This window comes from Rhamphochromis sp. 'chilingali' (assembly GCF_963969265.1).
Source record: "Rhamphochromis sp. 'chilingali' genome assembly, chromosome: 2".
NCBI lineage: Eukaryota > Metazoa > Chordata > Actinopteri > Cichliformes > Cichlidae > Rhamphochromis > Rhamphochromis sp. 'chilingali'.
Window position 1 is genome coordinate 66,013,589 of NC_137930.1, and position 7,154 is coordinate 66,020,742.

The window sequence follows — 7,154 nt, forward strand, 5'->3', positions numbered from 1 at the left end:
GGAGTTTGGATGTCAATGTGATTTGTGTGAGTGTGGCGGATGGAGGGGCCCAGACTAATGAAAGGCGAGCCTAGCCTGACAGAGTGATGAGCATCAAGACCATCAGACCAATCACACAAGAGTGGCTGACAGTGCCAGCAGACAGACAGCTGAGAAGGAGAAACTATGTATTTAGGAAAACAAAATGGCTGCCAAAATAGTGGTGGATGTCTTTAGAGCACAGTGATATAGATCACTCCTGTCTCAGTGTGCATGAACAGTTAAGCTGATCCAGGCCACAATGTTATGTGCAAGTATGTGTTTCTGGAAATTCGTAAATTGCAATTTCTGTAGGGAAAAAAAGCCGGCCTTCTTCACTTTAATCAGAGAAAATGTTAAAATATCAACAGGTCATGGAGATAAAATTATTAAAAGGACAAAAAAATAGTTTTTGTCTAGGTTTGTCTTGGCCTGACATCATGTGTGATGTTGCTGGCTACAATCAGCTCCCCACCCCATCATCTCCTTGCGTGATGAGACGGAAGACAATGTACGAAGTGTTGCCAATTCAAATAGCCTCCATACCAAAGATGATACAATGTCTTCTGACAGCAGCACAGGAGTCATGGGTTGAGTTGGCTTCACCTTGGACCCCTAATCCGTGTCGCTAATGTATGGGAGGAGTCGCACGCGTCTATGACAAGCGATATAGAGGTCATGGCCCGCCAACATTTGTGCAAAAAGGAACTGTTTTCATATTAAGAAAGTCGCAGTGTATAACAGGTTTGAGTTATCCACAAAATGCCACGATTATGAACAGAAGCGGTACAGAGATTGGAAAGCAGACAACATTCAAAGAGACAAAGAGGTGAGTTTAAGGTGTCTGGATTCCCAAATGTGCCTTCTTTAGCGGGTGCAAGTTTTCATGCCGCTGTGTTGCAGTGCTCTGGCATTGCCTGAGATAGCTGTCAGAGGTATTTTGGTGTGATATCTGACAGATTTGCTAAAGACACTCGTCTCAGGGCAGTACTCTATATATTGTTAGTTTAATGCACAATGACATGACCAATTATAGCGAGCTCCATGCTCAAATAGCATGTCAAAACCTGTGTATCAATCCATTAGATCCTGTCTCCCATCACATTAAGTGGTACCTTTAGCTATCTGTTCAGCATGTAAAGAAAAATGCTGACTGAATGGAAAATCTGCCAGTGCTGCTCACAGAACTGATGTGTTTTGGAGAAAGTCTCTCTCTCTCTCTCTCTCTCTCTCGCTTCTTCTTTGTCTCTCCTTCCCTCTCTTTGCTGCTCTCTCGCTCACTTGCTCATCCAAGCCACGGAGCTCAAAATGCATAAACAATACATCTAGATAATGGCCCGCATTGTTTACTTAGCTCTGAAAATGTATTTGTGCAAAACTCTAAAATGCATTTAGGAGGAATCATTCACTGGGTGTAAAGCCTTGTTGACATTGGGGTGCTCTCAAAAGCAGGGGAAGTGTCATAACAACATCATATATCACTGTATCAATTGGAATAAGAGGGTATGATGTGCACTAGTTGTAACAAACCAGCGGATTCCACCAGTAGCTGCTTTTCCTCTCCCAGTATTTCTGCTTCAACCTGCTTCATTGGCCACGACAGTGGGTGGGAGGAGGTATATGATTTAGTGCAGTTGGTCCTAACGACCTCTCTGTCCTTGTGACGAGGACACTCAGCCTCGGGGCTCTGGCATGGAGGATGTGCCTTGGACCGCCTGGCACCTCGCCTGGCACCACGCGTGGCAACACGTCCACACTCTGCCACCCTTCTGATGGATTGGCCTGTCTCTAGTGCCACCTTCATGAAATCACTTTTTGATTTGTTGTCATGTTTTGCTCCTTTTTTTCCTGCTACTTGGGTTTTTCACGGGTAAGAACACCCTCTGGTCAGGTATTACAAGAGTGATTAAATTAACCTTCAATAAATCAGCATAATAGAGCATTACCTGCGAGTGTGTGTGCGTGCCAGCCTGATGATATGAAGGTGTGCGATCAAGAGGTCAACGTCAAATGTCCATCCATGACTACTCTATGAAACACAGTTGCCCCGTGGCTGAAGATGCTCTTTCCGATGTGCCATTTCACAGGAAACACATCAATAAGGCGCGATTACAAGGCTGACAAAATTAATCTCAACTGTCATTTCACAGAGCTCGGGTTTGAGAGTGCTCTGATCAAGTTACATTAGTGGAAAGCTACTGAATGATTTGGAGTGGAATCAAATTCCATTTGACTTCCCTTCTGTTTGGCAAAGGCATATCATTATCTAGAATCATTTCTTATCAGATATAAATGACATTTATGAGTGCATTACATTCCAGGCTTCAGGATTTAAAGTTAACCTATCATGATATACTTTATCTTCTGTCACATGTACAGTGCTGTGCAAAAGTCTCAAGTCACTGTTCATTTCTTTATCTTTTGCTTCCTTGGTGCAAGGTTTCTTTTGAATTTTTGAAAGTGGTCTTGATCAGTAGTTCCCAAGACTATTCCCAAGTTTTTTTCTTTTTCTTTTGGACATTGTAAGTCCAGTTATTGTACCTAACTATTTTCATTTTTTCTGAACCACTTAATGCTGACCTATGAATTATTCAAGCATAAAAAGGGATAACGATAACTCATCCCTAACTCAAGGGATAAACCAGTGTTGTGTCTGCACAAAACAGACAACTTATCAACAAACCAGTTTCAATTGTATCTTTAGGTACTAAGTCACTAGTAGCTGTTACAAAAGCACATCATTTGTTCCCTCTTCTTTAGTTGAATCTATTACAAAGATAATACCGTTTGATAGGCATAAAACAATATATTTTCACCAAGAAGATCATTCCCAAATAGCCAATAACTTTAAACTTAGCATTTCTCAGCATGCTGTGCAGTGTTTCCCTATAAAAGTTGAGGAAATTGGACATGTAGGGGACCAAAAAAAAAACTGGCAAGCCTGAAAAATTATCTACACGAGATAAACAGTATCTGAAAGTCATATCCTGAAGAAAGAGGAAAAAAATCCAGCAAAGACCTGACATGGGACCTAAGAGATGCATCTGGCCTTTCAGCTGATCTATCTACTGTTTTAATAAAGCCTAATCAGAAACAGTCTCGGTGCACGTGTGGCTGTCAAAAAGCCAGTCTTAAGGAAGTGAGGAAAAGGTGAATATTGCTGGACTGAAAATCTGTAGCTAACAGGTCTTGTGGAGTGATGAATCCAACTTTGAAGTTTTGTTTCCAATCCAGTGTTGGAGGTCACGAGACAGGTACAAAAGTATTAGGTACAGCCAGTCTCTGTCATGGTTTGTGGCTGTGTTGGGGATCTTAACAACACTGATACAATTATGAATGCAGAAAAGTATCATCAGATCTTGATCCACCATGCAAAATTATCTGGAGTTTGGGGTCAAAAGGTAGCCAACATTCAAGAAGATGTTGCAGATTTTTCACAATGTTTCGAACAAATTATAAAGAAATGAAGAGCGACTCAAGACTTTTGCACATTATAATGTTGGATACAGTGTTGGGGAGTAACGGAATACATGTACCAGCTTTACATATTTAAAATACAAAATATGAGTAACTGTATTCTGTTACAGTTACCGTTTAAAAAGGTGGTATTCAGAATACAGTTACATTGTTGAAATAAATGGATTACACAGAGGTCTTTTCCTTTTCACACAGGCTCTAATGCCTGTGTCTCAATCTCGCGGCCCATGTCACCTCTACTTGCGGTCCGCATAATTACGTGAAGAAATTTTTTTTTTAAATTATTATTCAAAACATGATTTAATATGAAGGCAATAGGCAGAGTGTTACAGGCATCGCCCTAAAGAATGTAGCATCATGGGCAGTGTAGTCTGTGCTGCAGGGAGAATGGACTGCCATACCCTGCCTCCTGCTCATATGTGTCTGTGAGCGCGAGGGAGGGAGAAAAAGTCCAAAGTATGAGGTGCTACCGACGAGAAACGGGAGCTGGAAGCATGTAAATATAATAATAACCACTGCAGCCAAAAAGAGTGCCCGACAAGCCCGGTTGTAAGTAAGCTATTAAGACTCGACTGTACACCGTGTTCGTGTTTTCCTCCGAAACAATAAGCTCCGTTGGAGCAGCCTTTCAACGCCTCTCTCTGTCTCTCGCTAGCAAAGTTGACCCAGACAACAAAGTAAAGCTAGTTTTCGGCTACAACCCCGACATGAACCCGACATATTAGCCAGAGGTCCCTTTATACGGCTCGGAGCCGTGGACCTGTTTTATAAATGCGCGGAATAGTTTTCTATACGAGATCGCTGCAAAAAGTGCAGCCTTACCTAATGTCCCCCTACTGTTAGTCATTTTATATTAAGATTTAAAAATGTAGTTGGCATTGGTATGGCGAGTAACCTTAAGTAATAGTAATAAATCACACAATAATACATTCATGTAGTTGTAAAAAGCCTGACAGTATATTAAGTAATCCAAAGTATTCAGAATACATTACTCTCATTGAGTAACGTAACAGAATACAATACAAAATGCATTTTGGGGCATGTATTCTGTAATCTGTAGTGGAATACATTTTAAGAGTAACCTTCCCAACACTGGTTGGATAATAACATTTAGGTATTCGCATGTGTCAAGTAATCTTAGTGAGCCCCAAGCTAGATGTTAGGCAGATTTTACACTCTTACATCTGTATGATGTACGAAAGGGGGGGGTCTGTAATGCGATCATCTCAGGTGGATATTATGGCTTTAAGCGCAGCAGCCGCACAGTGACATGTACTGGGGTACACGTCACTTGAGGTTTTCAAGGGTGATAAGGATGTGTTCCAATTGTTTTATCTTACCTAAAGAACAAAGAACATGGCACTTCACAGAAGACTCCTTTTCTCAACAGACCCCAGTAAATGTACCTGCTCCATAAAAACACATTTGGGTCAGAAGTGATTGGTGCAAGTGACATTATAAATGTTTGTCTTGTATTGACTGACTATATGATTTGTAACTACTGGTAACATTGTGACTAAGCTGCTCTTTAACATTCTACTAAAGTCTATAATTTTTTGTTGTTGTTTTTTGTTTTGTTTTAATTAATAAAAGCAGTAATAAGCAATTGTGCTGGGAGACTTTAGCAGTTTACCAACAGCAGAATAATATTTTATTCAGCTACATTATTCTACAATGTCTGGATCCCTTCATTTCCTTATGTCTCATGGGGAAAATTTGAAATAGGTGCAGCTTTTATTTAGACATATTCAAACATAGATGGAACTAGACTAAATAAGGCAAAACGGAGTATGGGTATGTTTTTACTGCTTTAAGCTATGTGTTTGACACCATTGCTGAAGCTGTTGCCAGTCAAACGCTTTCCAGATGGTACTGCATGCAAATCTGATGGTACTTTTTTGCGTTCATGATTCCATCAGTTTTGACAAGATCCCCAACAGTGCTAGCTGAAATTCAGCCCAAACCATGACAGAGCCTTCACCGTGTTTTACAGTGATTTGAACCAAACATTTAAAACTTGGATTCGTCTCTCCTCCTTTTCATAAGATGTCACCGATCTCGGCCTTTCCCTTCCTAAAGATTGGCTTTTTGACGGCTGCACGTCCACTGAGACTGTTTCTGATGAGGCTTCATTAGAACTATTAATGGAGCAACTGAATGGTCAGATGCATCTATTAGATTCCAGGTTTTTGCCAGATGTTTTCTTAATTCTTAAAGGCATGACTTTAAGCTATTGTTCATCTTCTGTAGAAGCCAAGATGTCAAGTTTTCAGTTAATCTACTGAAAACTTGACATCTTGGCTTCTACAGAAGGCATAAAATTTTAAGTTGATTACCAAAATGTGATTGCATTTTGGTAATCAACCTAAAATTTTATGCCTTCCAAACTAGGTTAATGAAAAAAAGAAAAACTATTCTGTAAATAGTCAGGTACAAGGACTGGAAGCATTCAGAAATCCCCGAAAACTCCTGCTCAAGACAACTTTAAAAAAAATACCAGGAAGTTTGTCTCCTTTGAAGCAAAATGTTAAAAGAATAAGGGCAACTCAGGACTTTTGCACAGCACTGTACAAATCACAGTGGGTTAACTTTTAAATCCAGGAGCCTGGATTGTAACACACTCATAAATGTCATTTGTAGCAGCCATTTTGACATGAAATTGTAGGTAAACACAAATGTCACTCACGATATTAATTAAGGCTCTGCACCTAAATATTACTGAACCCTAATTAATGTGACACCTCCTCTTAAGTATGATTTCATTTATTTCATGTCAAAATGACTGCTGTTAATTTTTTTTGTTGTACAGTTTAACAAAGTTTAATATTTAAAATAATACTCAACACTACAATACTGTTGTTAAAACTGCATATGGCAGTAGTGCCGTTTGGTGTTGTATTTTCAGCATGTAAAAATGTCATGTTTAATGGGATTTGTTTTTAACTAAATGTCACTGTCCATATTTTAGATTAAGACAAGTGAGGAAGTGATGCTTAAAGGAAAAGGCAGCTTGACAGACTGCTATGTGCATATGGATCTTTAAAAAAAAAACCAAATATTAGGCTGTGTGTTTTTCTAGAAAGCAATATTCTGGAACAAAAAGAAGTCATTCAGCAGTCATTGTCATCAAAACAGAAATAAACTAAACCTCGGGTAACTAATTTCTTCCTTTGTCGCTGTCTTCCTTGTCCTTCATGAGCAAATCTTGACGGCTCTGTCCACAGTAGGAAGGCAAACTCGGGACATCTGCTTCTCTGCTTCACGAAGACGTGGCAGAGATTTTGACACGGGGTATCAGGGTAATCTGACAAGACAAGCTTCATGTTTTATCGGAGCGTTCAAAAAATGTGCCGCCGTCGCTCTTGCTTGTGTCTTCCGTACATCATTCTGTCTTCTTCTTGACTGTGACGCGACACGTAGGTGGCATTGAAACGGAATGTCCTGGAAAACCGAAGAAAGAGGGGAGAAAAGGAAAGAGAGGGAAAAAGCGGGAGAGAGAAAAAGAAAGAGGAGTCAGACCCATGACCTCTTCGGCCGCACGATGTGTCTGGAGCTGGCAGGGGACGCAATTGAGAGTGACACTCCTGGTTGGAGCTGCCAAACTGCCACTTCCTGTCCTCTTTATTCACACATAGCAGGAGTTTAAGCTGGATGTTTGA